At 27.1% G+C, this 19,325-nt stretch overlaps 1 long non-coding RNA gene across 1 annotated transcript; it reads right to left on the bottom strand.

Annotated features, from left to right (window-relative positions):
- Positions 1–6,932: 6,932 nt before the first annotated feature.
- LOC112639019 lies at positions 6,933–8,146 on the bottom strand. The gene is made up of 4 exons (XR_003123254.1): positions 8,038–8,146; positions 7,582–7,929; positions 7,212–7,431; positions 6,933–7,136 (listed from the first exon to the last, which is right to left on the bottom strand). It is a non-coding gene; the product is annotated as an uncharacterized LOC112639019 (long non-coding RNA).
- Positions 8,147–19,325: the final 11,179 nt, after the last annotated feature.

Below are 19,325 nucleotides of genomic sequence, written 5' to 3'. Positions count from 1 at the left end.
TGAATTTTCTACGTTATATATTGAATCGAAAATTGCGCAAAGAGGAAAAGAAGAACAAGCCTATGAATAGACATTTCCATCTTTACTAAAAAAAAAAGAAATTAAAAATATCTCTCAATTTTTTTCTCTCTTTCTTCGGGCAAGTCTACATATATGACCAATATGATTAATTGATTCCATCTTTATATATTTATCATTATGTGCTATTAATTAAAGCCGTAGACACATATTCAGAATCAAAGTTGCGCGCAACGCAGGAATGCCAGCCCAGAAACGATGCGCATGGTTCGGCCGCCATGTTGGCGCGTGACTGCTACGTCATGCTAGTCACGCGTCATACGATCGTGAATCGGAGTCATACGCAGTTACACGGATCGTCGTACGTCCGCATTTTTCGCGTCTTTTAACCGTTTTTAAACGAATATCGCGAGGTGAACGAGCGTCGAGAGTGTCCAAGGATGATCGTGGGACTTTCATAATATGTCGGTGAAAGTGCGCGACAACTGTTTTTCACAGTTCAGTGATAGCGCGATAGCGAAGATGGAGCGAAGTTGCGTCGCATTATTCACGCCCTTGATGATGATTATCGGATGCGAGCAAGTATCGGGAGTGCCGAATAAAGTGTCGTGTGTTCGCGTTGATGATATCGTGAGTTTGTGTGCATCAAGATCGGAATGGGACGTCACGAGGCGAGCGAACTGTTCCGAGGAGCGGCCTGTGGAACAGCCGGTGATAGATTTGATTTATCATATTTGCGTGACAATTCGTGCTCTTTCGACGCTTATACAGCATCGCGGTGTCCCGAATTACGTTCGAACAAATCGGCGCCACATCATAATTCGATACGATGCCGTGCAATTCAAATAAAGTCGATCGCGTGAAGATGGTTAGGCTAGAATGATTTCAAATTTATTTTATATACGCGCAGTGCTGCACAGCCTATCTCGTAGGGCTGCCAACTGTTAAACGATAAATTTTTCGATCTAACCTAACCTAACCTAACCTCTCAGTGCTTTGGATGTCGAATGTAAATACAAGCGTATACTGCCTGGATTTTATGATGCTTTCAACAATAATATTTAATTATTTCATTAGTGTGTTACATTTTATTACGTAGTATATTAATCGTATTAAATGTGCGACGTACAGTTTTACACATTTTAATGAGGAGCATATTATATAATTGGTTAAGTTAGATTAAATTAAACAAGCTGCTGTGATTCATTTAACGTAATAGGATTAATTTGACGAATGTGCAGCTATTGAAGTTACATGATATTATCGACACATTTTTAAAATAATCATGAGTGTCTTATCTCATCTCGATTACATGAAATTAAAATATAAAATATTTATGTATTCCACATTAACGTTATTCATTACAAGTACTATATTATTTTTCTTATATCTCAATTGTATTCAACCATTTATTTCATCGATGAAGCTTTTCATATACCACAGACAATATGATACTGTGTTGTGGAATTTTACACAGGTAATACGTAGCAAAAAATAATTTGCTCTCAAGCATTGTGTGCATTTCTCAAAAATAAATCAAATTAAATTATTTTCAGGATCCAAAAATCACTACCTTGCCAGGATTGTATCTTATTATAACTGCGATATTATTACCTTTTAATATGTGTGCGCAGTATTATATACATAAAATATATAAATTTATTTGAAACGTACAAAATCTTTATGTTATTTATAATATTTATGATATTATAAAAGAAAATTGCAAATCTAATGAAACAGAGCGGCGGAATAATTGGTTGATACTTATGCTGGTCTATAATATTACTTTTTTTCCATCATTATATACTTTTGATGGTTTTTTTTATTATACACAGATGTTATATTGTAAATATAGTACTCGTAATGTTATTTCTGTATCACTGTAAGCACACAAAAATTATAGCGTTTGTAGATAATTATGCTATACTTATATATCATAAGAAAGAGAAAATAAAATTAAAAGTTAAATACTGAATATGCTCTAAAGTAAATCTCATTTAAATAAATAAATGCGTAAATGTGCGTCCCACATTCCTCATGAAAAAAATACATAATATTAATCTTTATGTATTATTTTTAGATTTGTTTTTTATTCTTTCAAATTCTCTAAATGCACTTTTCATTTCTCCTCTCTTTCTTTCCAACTACTAAATATAGATCTATCATTTTTAATATAGATCTGTCATTTTTAGTGTACATTATTGCAGTAAGTGGAATAAAGAGCAAATCTTTTGGCACATTTAAAATGTACAGGAAAGTCAGTTTTATCTGATGCGTTTTTTTCAATAGAAATATCTGAAAAAATTCATACGTCTTTTTTAATCTTAATCTTTCTAAATAAAAATTAGAATAATAAATTTGCAAAATAATTTGCTTTAATATATTTTTATTGCAAACATATGAAGCAAAGTGTTCAAGGTGCATCACTATGAAAACATCGATAAAATAAAAAGTAGATCGTATACAAAAAAATTAAAATATTTACACTACATATTTGATGTAGCATTTAATTGATATGTGCAGTAATACGATAAAATCTAATTTTCTCTCGAATTTTTTCACGAAATTTAAACTACTAAAAAAATATCAAATATTCAAATTGTTCAATAGTCTTGCGAAAGAAGCAGTTCTCGCTTAAAGAATCTTTAGAAAAAAAAATAAAAAAATTCTAAAGAAAAAAAAGGACAAAAAATTTTAAATCTCACATGGATATTTAATTTTATACTAATATTTTTAATGTAACACTTCATTTATAAAGATTTTATTTTGTGAAACGTTTATACATAAAAGTACAATGATTATACGGCTTCTTTAATCTATTGTTTCATTTTGCATGGTTTTCGTTTATAAAATATTTGTACCTCTGGATATTTTTCTCTGGAAGCTTTATGCAATGTGTATAACCTAAATTTGTTAACGTACAAGTATTAGAGTAACGGAATAAGTATGTAATTTGATTAAAAATACGTGTTTTACATGAATTTTTAATTACATATTTTGTTATGTTACAAATAAAAAAATCATGCTTGCGCGACGTGATTCTAACAATTTACCGACATGCACAAAATGATGACTTTACCGGCAGTCGAAATATCTTGACTACGTAATTCTGGCGTTTAACGCGAATGCAGATGGCGATACTAAACAGCAAAAAAAGATTGCCGCATTGTGTGAAACGCGAGGCGCGAAATATTGCATTTCGTATATCGTTCTTTGCGAAAAAAATGTGTGAAAGTGTTGTACACGTATTCGCGATTAACAGTTCGGTATTGATGAATACTAATCAACGCAAGTATAATTTGTCGTGCATTGGATATCTCTTCAAACTCTGTACATGCATCGTTTTCGAATCGTTCTGATCGCACGTTCCGATAACACAGTGATCAAAAAAAAAATCGTCGAATATATTTCGTACGATTAGAATGGTACACAGTATCGAGTGACTTTTATTTATTTGAAGCGCGATGTATTTTTGTGCTGACATTTATCGAAAGGAATGCACGTGCTTCTCCAAATTGAGGCGAGGTTAAGATTGCAAAATATCGAAGCTTTATGTGTGTAACCTAAATCTGTTAACGTATAAGTATTCGAGTAATGGAATAAAAGATAAAAATTTTGAGATCGTACAAGTTCGTATGATATATATGTATATATTAATATCAATCTTTATTATATATTTATATATTTATTTATTTATGAGTCTTCTTTTTCTTTTTCTCAACATCATTTATTTATTTAGTTCGCTCTCAGTCTTTTAAAATGCAAAACTAAATATTATAAGATTTGACTTTGGAAAAGCGCGATAAAGCAATCGAATCATTCGTAATTCATATCATTAGCATAATATACTACGAATTTTCTACGTTATATATTGAATCGAAATTGCGCGAAAGAGGAAAAAAAGAACAAGCCTATGAATAGACATTTCCATCCTTTACTAAAAAAAAAAGAAATTAAAAATATCTCTCAATTTTTTCTTTATTTCTTCGGGCAAGTCTACATATATGACCAATATGATTAATTAATTCCATCTTTATATATTTATCATTATGTGCTATTAATTAAAGCCGTAGACAATATTCAGATATCAAAGTTGCGCGAACGTTGAACGCAGGAATGCCATGCCCAGAAACGAATGCGCAGTGGTTCGGCCGCCATGTTGGCGCGTGACTGCTACGTCATTGCTACGTCAAACGCGTCATACGGCCGCCATGTTTGCGCGTGAATCGGAGTCATACGCAGTTACACGGATCGTCGTACGTCCGCATTTTTCGCGTCTTTTAACCGTTTTTAAACGAATATCGCGAGTGAACGAGCGTCGAGAGTGTCGAAGGATGATCGTGCGACTTTTATAGTGTGTCGATGGAAACGCGCGACAGCGATTTTTGACGATATTCAGTGATGGCGTCATTGCGAAAATGGAGCGAAGTTGCGTCGCGTTATTCGCGCCCTTGATGATGATTATCGGATGCGAGCGAATATCGGGAGTGCCGAATAAAGTGTCGCGTGTTCGCGTTGATGATATCGTGTGAGTTTGTGTGCATCAAGATCGGAATGGGACGTCCCGAGGCGAGCGAACTGTCCCGAGGAGCGACCTGTGGAACAGCCGGTGAGTAGATTTGATTTATCATATTTGCGTGACAATTCGTGCTTATTCGACGCTTATACAGCATCGCGGTGTCCCGAATTACGTTCGAACAAATCGGCGCCGCATCATAATTCGATACGATGCCGTGCAATTCAAATAAAGTTGATCGCGTGAAGATTAGGCTAGAAGCGATTTCAAATTTATTTTATATACGCGCAGTGCTGCACAGCCTATCTCGTAGGGCTGCCAACTGTTAAACGATAAATTTGTTTGATCTAACCTAACCTAACCTAACCTCTCAGTGTCTTTGGATGTCGAATGTATACACAAGCGTATGCTGCCTGGATTGTATCATGCTTTCAAAAATAATATTTAATTATTTCATTAGTGTATTACATTTTATTACGTAGTATATTAATCGTATTAAATGTGTGACGTACAGTTTTACACATTTTAATGAGGAGCATATAATATAATTGGTTAGGTTAGATTAAATTAAAACAAGCTGCTGTGATTCATTTAACGTAATAGGATTAATTTGACGAATGTGCAGCTATTGAAGTTACATGATATTTGTGGACACATTTATAAAGTAATCATGAGTGTCTTATCTCATCTCGATTACATAAAATTAAAATATAAAATATTTATGTATTCCACATTAACGTTATTCATTACAAGTACTATATTATTTTTCTTATATCTCAATTGTATTATCACATTATTTCATCGATGAAGCTTTTCATATACCGCAGACAATATGATACTGTGTATGGAATTTTACACAGGTAATACGTGGCACAAAAATAATTTGCCCTCAAGTATTGTGCGCATTTCTTAAAAATAAATCAAATTAAATTATTTTCAGAATCCAAACATCGCTACATTGCCAGGATTTTATCTTATTATAACTGCGATATTATCACCTTTTAATATGTGTGCGCAGTATTACATACATAAAATATATAAATTTATTTGAAACGTACTGAAATCTTTATCTTATTTATAATATTCATGATATTATAAAAGAAAATTGCAATTCTAATGAAACAGAACGGTGAAATAATTGGTTGATACTTATGCTGGTCTACAATATTTACTCTTTTTTCACCATTAGACTTTTGGTGCTTTTTTTATTATACAGATGTTATCTGTAAATATAGTACTCTTAATGTTGTTTCTGTATCACTGTAAGCATACAAAAATGATAGCATTTGCAGGTAATTATGTTATACTTATATATCGTAAGAAAGAGAAAATAAAATAAAAGTTGAATACTGAATGTGCTCTAAAGTAAATCTCATCTAAATAAATAAATGCATAAATGTGCGCTCCACATTCCTCATGAAAAAAATATATAATGTTAATCTTTAAGTATTATTTTTACATTTGTTTTTTATTCTTTTAAATTCTCTAGATGCACTTTTCATTTCTGCTCTCTTTCTTTCCAACTACTAAATATACTACTAATCTATCATTTTTAATATAGATCTGTCATTTTTAGTGTACATTATTGCAGTAGTGGAATAAAGAGCAAATCTTTTGGCACATTTAAAATGTACAGAAAAGTCAGTTTTATCTGATGCGTTTTATTCAATAGAAATATGTAAAAAAATCTGAAAAAATTCATACGTCTTTTTAAATCTTATTCTTTCTAAATAAAAATTAGAATAATAAATTTGCAAAATAATTTGCTTTAATATATTTTTATTGTAAATATATGAAGTAAAATGCTCAAGATGCATCACTATGAAACATCAATAGAATAAAAAATAGATCGTATACGAAAAAATTATAAAAAATAGATTGTATACGAAAAAATTATAAAAAATAGATCGTATATGAAAAAATTAAAATATTTACACTACATATTTGATATAGCATATTTGATATATTGATTTGTTTCATGATATATTGCAATAATTAAAGTATGATTACTGATATAATCTGCCATGAGACTACAGAGAAAGCCAGCTTTAATTCTTTATTTTGTTCTAATATTTTTAATAATATAATAATTAAATTAAAGTTCTATGAAAATATGCTTGAAATACTAAATAAAAAAGATTGTTTCCTATGTACAACCTTATAAAGTTTAAGTAAACAAAAAATCATTGTTAATAATATACATATATAAATTGATAATTAAATAAAACAATTAATTAATTAATCGACACAATCCACGTTTTTTTTAGCTTTATGTCTAACATATATATATATATATATATATATATATATATATATATGTATATATATATATATATATTTTTATAAATAAAAAATGTTTCTTTCTAATATAAATTAAATAAAAAGTATAATATGCCTTTAAATACTTTATATTCACACTTATTGCAAAAATCAATAAAGAATGCTTTTACATTCCTCCTTGTACTTTGGCATACATATCCTTTATGCCAATTATCTCATAACATGCTTTTATCGCATGATGACAAACAAGCCCATTATCCTTCATGAATTTTCTTTACAAATATTTTTATATTCTCAAACTGTGTAAAGAAATCATGTAACACTGAAAAATACAAAGTGATATTAAAAGAGAAGAAATAAATTTTATATTATATAGTATTGACAAGTATTTTCTTACCAGTGTGTTCCTTATATGTAGGAATATACATTAATCTTTGACCAACTCTATTTTTAATCGTTTAGGGATGCTTTGGCTTTTGATAACACAAATCCAGCCAATCCTTTTCCATTCCCAGTTACTATAAATGAATTGATTCTAGTCTTATATGCTAAATTACTGGTCATACAAGTTATCATTTTGTTTTCCAAAATCCAGGTTTCAAAACTTTCAAATGTATCTGCAGAAAAGAAAGATATTAATTATATAAGATTCTAATATTTAGAACTGAAACATAAAAAAAAAAAAATTGAAAATAGATATCGTATCACATGATTTTTGTATGTGTGTAATTTAACCATTATAATCCAATAATAGCATAAATATTAACCTTTTCCAATAAGCTCTGATTCAATGCTTCTGCCATCCATTGTAACACTCCTCCAATCACATTCCAATGGCGATAATTTTATTTGCATTGGTCTGATCTGACTTTGTGGTAATTCCATAAGTTTTTGCTTTCTTTCAAGATTTACAAGCAGTTTTAGCTGTTGAATTAATTCTTTTCCTCTAAACACAGAAAAGTGTTCAGACCAGGAAATTGTATCGGAATTTTTCCCATGCCAATAATTTGCTCCTTATTTAGGTCTCTCTTTTCACTACTCTTCTTGCTCTACCTCTGCGTCTTCCTGCCCATTATTGATACTTGTCACATCCTTTCATAATTCATCTTCAAGTCCTATAGAACAAAAGCACAGTGAAATACAAACTATTTTCTACTGTAAATGTAAACTACTGTAAATGTAAACTATTATTAAAATGCTATACCCATAAAAGTTCTACTTACTATTCGCAAAGAACATAGAGTTTCTCATGTTATTTAATAAAGTGACTATTTTTAATAAATGTGAATGACTGACAAGCAATAAATTAAACAATATTAAACAATAATATACCTGAAAAAAATTTCATAATTTTATTAGAATTAATGAATTAATGAATTAATGAATTGATAAATTAATTTTAAATACATATTATATGTTAATTACATATAATGATTTAGAGACAATGATATATTTCATTTGCGTTACCATTGTTTACAGATTGAACATTTTTATCAAATTATTTACAACTCTACAAATATGTAGCATACGACAAGTCATTTTTAAAATCTATAAAACAAATCTATAAAACAACAAAATTGTTCATAGTTTTCACTCTGTTTTGTCATAGTCTGCTTTTAGGCGATCTCTGAAAGCAATGCATCCTATAAACAAAAAAATATAAATATGAACTACGTAGTCAAATCTACGTTTTCAATGGGTAACATAATTTCGGATTGTATTCCATGCCTCGTACACGAAATGTCGATAACATAAGTAACGCAAAACGTTTGTATATATTAAATAAATTTGTAATATAAATAAGTTTTGTGATCTCTCTCTCTCTCTCTCTATCTATTTATCTATCTATCTCTCTATCTATCTATTAAGTATAATTGATTATTAAAATATATTACCCGATATTATATTATATATTAATCACACATTATCTATCACCACCATCACCGCCATTATTATATGTAATTTAATATAGTCTTTATCACAACGGTTCATCATTGAAAATAAATTATATTATACACAAAAAATTATACACAAAATTAATTATATTATACACAAAAAATTATACACAAAAAATATTCTAGTTTATTTTTAAATATTATTTTTAAATATTAAATAATATAAGTATTAAAATTAAAATAAAAAATTGGCTCAAATAATAATAATTAAAAATTAACTAAACAATTGATAACTAAGAGCCAATAAAAAGCGCGATAACTGGAGCACAAGAAAAATTCTTTCTCTTTTAATTATTAATATATTTCAAATTATTAGTATATTTCAAATTACTCGTCACAATACATACAATAAATACGAACGTTTCGGATTATCTTTTAATCTACCTTCAACGTGACATTAATATTATTACACATTCGAAAATATTAGACAATGACATATGAAAAATTATATAAATCAGATGCAGATAGCATTTGTAATATCTGCATGCCGATTATGAAACGATTTATATAATTTCATATTTATTCATATTTATATAATTTTATATGTTATTGTCTAATATTTTTTAATGAGTAATATAATGATACGCCGTTAAATTTCTTTTCTAGATGCGATCGCGATCAACACCGAAAATTATTTATTATAACTATATGATTAATTAACTTTCATAAATAACACATAATTAATATCTATATACAAATCGCGACAAAAATTCTCTATCACATTTAATCGTAATTTATTCATTTAATCAACTAAGAATTATAGTAACAGAAATCTAAAATAATAAATTATTATTTCGATATGAAATCGATTTTTACGAGCAGAAATTATTTCTTTAGTATTTATAGATATTTATAGAGTCAAATACAATATATCTGCGATGCTTTATTTTTCAATTATTGAAATATTTTGAATTGTGAGAACGTACAATAAAATTATTTCTTTAGTATTTATAGATATTTATAGAGTCAAATACAATATATCTGCGATGCTTTATTTTTCAATCATTGAAATATTTTGAATTGTGAGAACGCACAATAAAATAATTGAATCATGAATCTAAACATAATGAAAGACTACATACATCAATCTTTTAATAAATAATCCTATAATTAAAAAATCTATGTAATCTAAAATACTTTTATATACTTAAATATATTCCATATATACATATATGTATATATTAAAATACGTAAAATATTTCGATGACGAACAAACAATAACCGACTTTGGTGCCGAATAACGCGCTAATGTTTATATGCTATAGTCTTGAAAAATGTTTCGATAAAAAAATAATAATAACATGGTCTTTCGGACTAACTTTTTCGGTTCTATTATTATTCGCGCGTCGACACTCAAAGAGTAAAGTAGTGGTATACAAGACGCTCCGTTAAATCTTTTTCTAGACGCGATCGCGATAAATATCGAAAAATTATTTGCTGTATTTATTATATTATATTATAATATATAATGTAATATAATATAATACAATATTTCGATATGACGAACGAACAATAACACGGCGTTCGATCTTGACGTAAACAATAGCGCGCTAGTCATACGGTCTTAGTATCATTCACAAAGCGACACTCAAGCAGTAAAGATCGTAGTGCGAAATATGTCGTATATTCTTATATGTTTATATGCCATAGTCTTGAAAAATGTTTCGGTACAAAAATAATAATAACACGGTCTTTTGGATTAATTTGTTCGGTTCTATTATCATTCGCGCGATGACACTCAAAGAGTAAAATAGTAGTACAAGACGCTCCGTTAAATTCTTTTCTAGACGCGATCGCGATCAATATCGAAAAATTATTTGCTGTATTAAAATATATAAAATATAATATAATATAATATAATATAATATAATATAATATGATATAATATAATAAAAATACGTATTGTTTACGCCAAGATTAATATTATTATCTGTTTGTCATCGAAATATCTTACGTGTACGTTAACATATTTATATTACCTTATATTGTAATATAAAATATAATACAATATATTTCGATATGACGAACGAACAATAACACGGCATTCGATCTTGACGTAAATAATAGCGCGCTAGTCGTACAACGTATGGCCTTCGTATCATTCATAAAGCGACACTCGAGCAATAAAGATCGTAGTGCGAAATACGTCGCATATTCTTAAATTAATTATTAATTAAACGATTATTGTATCGTAACTTTCAATTATATTAAACTTTCGACTATAATCGTATTAATATACATGTATTGCATATATATAACAATAATGAAAACAACAAATTCATTACGCGTAATAATTAGTTTTACAAAATGAATTATTTTGAGTTTTATAAAGAAGATTTATAATTATATATCTATTTATTATATATTATATTATATATAAAATTATATATAATATAACCCTCCCACGGGGTACACCTTGTCGCGGTGGGAGGGCTTAGTACTTGGATGGTGCCTTGAAGTTTATTTTAAATTTTTTAATTTAGAATAAATCTCAAGGAGCCTGAAGAGGAAGCTAAGTACCCTTTCGCGTCGTCGGTGCCGTCAACGTGTCGCGGACGGCGGCGTCTCGTTACCGCGTTTTCGCGTTTAGCTTTTTCGCGTCATCGCGTTATCGCGTTTTCGCGTTGGACTTTGTCGCAATCCCACTTTCACAAGTGAAACGGGATTTTCGCTCGTACCGAAACCGGGAGTGCCGTTTAAAGTATATATATATTAAATATATACATCGCGCGACAAAACAGAAAATTTTTAATCGTATCGAATAGTGCGGGAGTGCCGTTCAGTATCGCGCGTAAAATTGCGAAAATAGCGATATAAAAATATCGCTCGTGAGTGCGGGAGTGCCGTTAAGTGTCGCGCGTCTAACTGAGAGGAGGAGGAGGCCTAGGAGAGGCATCGGGCTCCGGCAGAGCAACCTTCTGGTAAGCAATTTATTTATTTGTAATTATATATTAAATATTAAATATATTTATTATAATTTAAATTAAACAATTAAACAATTAATCGCAACAATTAATTTGATATTTTTATTTATATTTGATATTTTTTTATTTATATTTATATTTATTTATATTTTTTTATTTATATTTAAATAAGAGACAATTAAAGAAAAAGAGTTTTAAATGAAAGCTATTATCTTGTAAAGGTGTAAGCTTTTATAAAGTTATAAGAGAATTATTAGTAATGTTCTTTAAAAAATTTATGGAATTATTTTATTAATCTACTATTATTATATGCATCGAATACAAAATTCAATGTATACAATAATTTTTGAAATATTAATTATTTTGAACGCTATTACATTAGAATCTCCTTTTGTTTGTTATAGATCGATGCAACAATCCTGATGATGCACAACCCTGATGATCTGAGAGGAGGAGCAGGCCTAGGAGAGGCATCCTGCATCAGCGGAACAACCTGATGGTATTATTATTTGTATATTAGCTATTATAAATTGCATTAGTTTGATTCAAATGATTTAAACAAGAAAGATTGAAAGAAAAAGATTTTATATAAATCCTATAAAAAAAGTTTTGATTTAAAAAATACGTTTTTACAATTTATAAAATTATTCCATATTTATATATTTGTTTATTATTGCTCGTATCGAATATAAAATTTGTTGTGTAATAATAATTGAATATAATAAAAATATATATATATTTATATAATAAAATATTAATCATTTTAAACACTGCTAATTTAAATTTTATATTTGTATGTTATAGACAACGTAGCTTCGAAATCGACTCCGCTGTTGCGCATCAGTGTCGGTGAGTCAAAAACTTTTATTTAATTTTTAGGTAACGGATTTGTGGAGTTTGTAGATGTAGATTGTAGATATAGATTGTAGATTATAGGTCCGTTACCTTAAAATAAATGGGCTACAACAAATTAAACAAATTACATTTAATATATATATATATATATATATATATATATATATATGTGTGTGTGTGTGTGTGTGTGTATATATATTAACTTTAATATGTATATTAACTTGAATAGTTCTTTTCACTATATAGTAATACAGCATCTTTTAGGAATGCAAATTTAAAATTAAATAAATATAGAAAAAAAATTTAATTTTTTATCAATTCTTTATTACAGTCAGTTATTTATTTTGTTTAATAAAGAACATGCTATTAATTTTATTAATATTTTATATAATAATTTATTTCTTTATAACGTGCTGATTTTGTTTTAATTTTTCGTAGTCCATCTATTTATGTAGTGTAGCATATCAGAAACTTTGCTTTGACTATTATAAATCTAAGTTATTGATTAAGTAAATCATATATAATATTTTAAAAAATTTGTGAATAAGTAAGTAAATATAAATAAAAAATACAATGAAAAATATAAAAATGTATGTTAATTTTATTCAATTAATTTTATTTTATTATAAATTTTGTTACAAATATTTTATATATATATACGTATAATATAAAAATTTCAATCAATCAATTTTGATGGATGACTTAGTATTATATTAGTTAAAGCAAAGTTATATTAAAATGACAATGGTCGTTACATATTACGACTATAAATGAGCGTAAAATTACGCTCATGCGAAAATAAATAACTTGCAACGAAAGGAGTTGTTCTCCTTTATTGACCTTAGAGAGGTCTCTGAACTTTTTGGCTAAAGGTAGCCAAATTAAATATGATCGTGATCAGTGAAAGGTAGGTTTAACTGATCCGACGAATTATTTTAAATGAAATAAAGAGGATGACCAAAATATTGGTCAGAAATAAATAAACGAAAAATACATATGTATTTCTACGTGCAATAACACGCAATAAAATAAACGCATAAAATAAACGGGTCCGACATAAAATACACGTTAACATTTAAAAAATAAATCAAGACGCGAATAAAAGACGAAAATAAATGGCGACAAAAAAGAAATCGGTTCGCGAATCGTGTTTAGGGCACATTTCCTAAATCTTAAGTAATCGCGAATTCTTGCTGGCCTAATCAGCAAATAAAACTGCTACAGTTTTTAGGATCGGTAGGGCTGTTAGGATGGATGATAGGGCTGTTAGGGTGGATAGGGCTGTTAGGATCGATAGAACTGTTAAGATCGGTAGGGTTGTTAGGATTTGTAGAATTGTTAGGATCGATAGGCCTGTTAGGATCGATAGGCCTGTTAGGATTGATAGGGCTATTAGACTGTGAATTGTTAGACTATAGTATTTTATATAGTAAGATAATTACTATATAATATACTATAAAGCTTTCCCTTATTGAAACATAAGATATAATTTAAGAGCGCAAAATTGTATATTATATTATGTAAAATTGTATATTAATTGTACTCTGAAAAAGCTGTACAATCAAAATTGATGTATAATGTTTGACATCATTCTTGATTTTTTAATAAATATTCACATTGCATATATAACGTGAGTTACATGTAATGTGGATGTTTAATAATTTGATTATGTTGTAAATTGCGTTTTTATATATACGAATTATATTATTAATTATATTAATTATATTAATTATATTAATTATATTAATTATATTAATTATATAATTCGTATATATAAAAATAAATATAATATAGTAAATATTGTATGTCATTATAAACATTTTATATAATGTTAATTTCAAATGTAAATGCTATCATTATCTAATAATGCCGATAATTAAGATATTAAATAAAGCTAAATTATATATTAGAACATAAATAACTTCTTATTTTTTTTAAATTTACAGTTTGTAGGTATGTATAAGATCGGTAGGGTTGTTAGGATTTGTAGAATTGTTAGGATCGATAGGCCTGTTAAGATCGATAGGCCTGTTAATATCAAATTATTCATGTTTTTAAACATTTAAATAAATCGAATATATTTATTTGATATTGATAGTATCATAAATTTGTAACTATAATAATTGTAACAAATTTATAACTAAAATTGTACTGCAGTTATAATTGTATTTTAATTATGATTTAATATTGATATTATAATTGTATATGAAATACAATTATGACTTTAATTTATATTATATTAAATTGTATTTATGATTATGAATTATATGAAATGCATTCTTATGTAAATTATACGAAAAATTATCGAAAGTATACGTATAATGATAATATAATAGAAATTCATTAAACATATTTTTTTCTATAGTATATATTTTTAAAATATTCATCAAATTAACTGTGTTTGTGTTTTTATATCAAAGAGTCATTAATAAATTCGGGAAATTTTATATATAAATTTTAAATTCATATAATTTTATATATTTCAATTTTATAAATATTAGATTATAAATTTTACAAATGTTGCTAATTTTTTTATATTAAATATAAAAAAATATCAAATATAAGAGCAAAATATAAAATACAAAAATTTGATGCATTAAATTAATGCATAAGATTAAGTATTTATTTTATATATTTAGTTAAATTAATGATTAAGTATTAATTAAAATTTAATGAACATCTTCTATTTTATAGAATTGCGTTTCATTTATTATAAATTTAATGATATATATTCATTTTATCTATTTACGAATTCTATATCAGAATTAAATGTAAAGTAAATTAATAAATTACGATTACGAAAATATCATATTTTTTCCGCGGTTTTTTCGCGTTTTGTATATAAATCTCTTAGATGAGATTGCCGTTTTAATTAAAAAATCTTATAACTATACCTCCCTGTAATATTGCTAAATATTACTAATTAAATATAAAAAAAATATCAAATAAAAAAGTCGAATATAAATGTGTGAAGATTCGATGTTAAGTTAACGATTAAATATTAGTTTAACAAAATTTAACAATCGTCTTCGATATTATAGAATCGCGAATTAATTTTGAATTTAATAATTTCCTTTTAATCAGATTTATACATTTACAAATTTCATGTCAGAACTATTCGTGTAGCAGATAATATTCGTAAAATGTATTAATAAATTAAGAATGCGAAAAAACTGTACTTCCCGCGTTCTTCGCGCGTTTATTAAACCAGATTGCCGTTTTAATAAAGGAGTCTTATCGCTGTCCTTCTCATGAGGTGACCATTAGTAAAAATTGCGTGACTCGTACCGGTGAAGAGTTGAAACGATTTTCATCATGCAGAATTATTTATTGTCGATTCTTGTAAGATCCATTTGCGACGTCTAGTTCGATGTCCTGTTGAAAATTGGGAATTTTCATTGTAGGATTGTAATTAATCTCAGGTTTTCCTGGCTATTCCTGAAAGCAATGATTTCGGAATAACGTCAACGATGAACGCCATACGCCTCTTTAAATCCGGATTAATTTAAATAATACATTTAGAAAAGAAAAAAATTTATATTTTCTTCATTGAAAATGTGATATCATTATTACTATTCATATATTGTCTTAATACTAAAAAATCTTAATAGTAGATTACATATGGATATAATTATTGTGTATAAATTTTTATTTTTCAAGTAATTTCAAATTGCAATTAGATTTTATTGACTTTTTTGATAAAAATGATTACGAACGAATATATTTTATTAATTAATATAATTTGTCTTTTTTGAAAAATTATTTCTAGGTACTGGGGATATTAATTAATTTTTAGTTTCTTTTAAGAAACTATTTGCAGATGTTGGACAGCCCGCCATTTTAGAGAACATTAATTTATATATATCTATATATGTATGTATAATAAATATGTATAATAAAATACATGCACAAATTAACATATCCAAAAAATTGTTCTTAATATTACATATGTTACGTACGAAATTATATATATGAATGTAACATAAAATGTGCGAATACTCAAAAATTATGAGACAAATCGAATGGGTACCTTGATAACAGTAAGATATCGGCAAATTAATTTAAATGCTACTAAAAATAATAAAAAAGTAGTACATAGATTTAACTATTTGAAATTATTTGATTTATTTTATCTTACAAATTATTCGAATTGAAATATTTTAAATCTTGCTGTTATGGGGTTTGATTCGTCTCGCGCGCGCGAACAGTTGGTACCCCAAAATTATTATACGTATTCGCACATTTAACACAAGTTCCAATGATGCATGTATTTCATTATTTATAAATATAATCGTTCGTAATCATATTTACATAAAAATCATTATATCCATTTGGTTTTCAATAAAGAAATATATTTTTTAATAATGATAGAACATATTTTCTGACGTAAATTTTAATCGTGAATTAAATGACAATGAGGGTAATTGTCGTTGATTTATTACTGAAATCATTGTTATCGGGAGTAGTCTGGAAGATCAAGGATTCGTTCTCTCCTACAGTGGAATCCCTGACGTTTAATGGGTCATTTAACTTTTCTTCGCAGATCGTTCTTGCGAAATCTGATCTAAAAACAAGATGTTAATTATTCTAATCTAAAAACAAGATGTTAATTATTCTCCATCTTTAAGATCGTTCTCCTTTTTGTCGAATATTAACCGGATATTAATTATTATATTAGAAAAATTATATATAATTATATATATATAAAATTATATATATATATATAATTATATAAATTATATATATATTATCATATCGAAATTAAATATTCCAAATATTATCGATTTATTTATTCATCGCGTTTTTTCGAATTTTAAATAGCAATTTATCTTATAATTTAATCGTCGGTTTATATCGAAATTCTTTTATTTTTTCGCGTTTTTGAATATTTTCTTTAATAGTCTTTAATTATGCGCGAAATGTATTTTAGTCTTGTGTATAGTAATTACAGTTATAGTAATTATCTCGCGCGCGTGTCTATTGAGGGTATTCTTCAGTTATTATAAAAATTATATGTATTGCAATCGAATATTCCGAATATCATTAATTTATTTATTCGTCGCGTTTTCTTGCGAATTTTAAGTCGCAATTTATAATCTTATAATTTAATCGTTAACTTACATCGAAACTTTGACGATAACGCGGTTTTTTAATTTTTTCAAAACTCATGATCCCCATTTTATATTATTTAATTATCATGTACGAGATACAATATATATATATGTTATTCTCAATCGCGACATTCGTATAAAATCGCGTGTTAATCACGAATAAATCGGACCTTGAATTTTATATTTGCAAACATTACATATTACATATATCGCGCGCGTGTCTATGCTTCGATATTATAAAAATTATACGTACCGCAATTTTGAATGTCCCGAATATCATCGATTTATTTATTTATCGCGTTTTCTCGCGAATTTTAAGTAGTGATTTATCTTATAATTTAATCATTGATTTACATCGAAGCTTTGTCTATCTCTTTCCGCGTTTTAAATATTCTTTAAATAATCTTTAATAGTACAAAATTGCACAAATAGTATAAATTGTACAAAATACGTTTGTTGTGCAACTATTTTTTCCTACAATTTAAAAGACGATTGATAATTTATTAATGACTCTTTGAATCGCGATTGTTTACATTATATAAATCTTATAAAACTCTATTATTACATCGATTATTAATAATAAATATCATATAATTAATAATCGCTAATTAGTCTTGTCTAAATTATATGAAAATTTTTAATAAATTCTGTATTTTACGGATATTTTCGATATTTTCGTGTAATCTCATGTAATGAACTATTTTAGCTTCAAATTATATATTTTATATTAACTTTTGTATCATTATATGTATGCACACATATTTGTAACATTGTAATAAATTTTGTAAATTTTGTATACATTTGTAATATTTGTAAACAAAATTTGTAATAAATTTTGTAATAAAATTTGTAATAAACTTTGTAATAAATTAAAAAAATAAAATAAAAAAAATTCCTCCTCAAGTATCTCCACCTTATCGAAGGCTTTTGCCGGGTGAGGAGGTTTGTGCACTCTAATGATCCTGAGAGCTATGCCGGCGGTAACATCGACTAGTATTCATGTAGTCTGTTTTTATATTTAAGATCATCTTAAATATGATTAAATATAATTAGATTGTATCTTAAGATTTAGCCAATGAAATGGCCATTAACATTTTCAAACTTTAAGATGATTTTAAGTATAAAAAAACGGACTATAAGAATATTAGCTGTAGTTACTGGTAGGGTCACCCATGCCGGACAGGTCGAAGAGTAGGAGTCAGACTAAGAGAGATACAAACATTATATATATATATATATATATATATATATATATATATATATATAAGACAATTTCATCAATTTTTTTTAGTCGAATTTTAAAAGATACATGATAAAAATTATAAATTAACTTTTTCTTGCAATTTTCCTTTGAGCCAATAATTGTTTCTATAACGACACTTGAATTCTATTTTATATTTTATATTTTAAATTTGTCGTTGATTTAAATGCAGTTCTCAAACATTTTCAGATTGAAAATGATTCTCGCAGATAAAATATGAAGTGCAGAATCAAATAATTCACAAGTAATGAAATATCGCGATACATTAATAATGTTTATTAATAATTAATTTAAGAATTTCAAGAAGTAGAATATTTAACAAAATTTATTTTATGTTATTTATTTTATGAAATATTTCGTCGACGACGAATTACTATTACGTGGCCTTCATTCTTTGTGACGTAG

The sequence above is a fragment of the Camponotus floridanus genome, unplaced genomic scaffold, assembly GCF_003227725.1.
Source record: "Camponotus floridanus strain SB8 unplaced genomic scaffold, Cflo_v7.5 scaffold43, whole genome shotgun sequence".
Lineage (NCBI taxonomy): Eukaryota > Metazoa > Arthropoda > Insecta > Hymenoptera > Formicidae > Camponotus > Camponotus floridanus.
The sequence above is the reverse complement of the archived record's forward strand: the minus strand, read 5'-3'. Positions and strand labels throughout refer to the sequence as shown.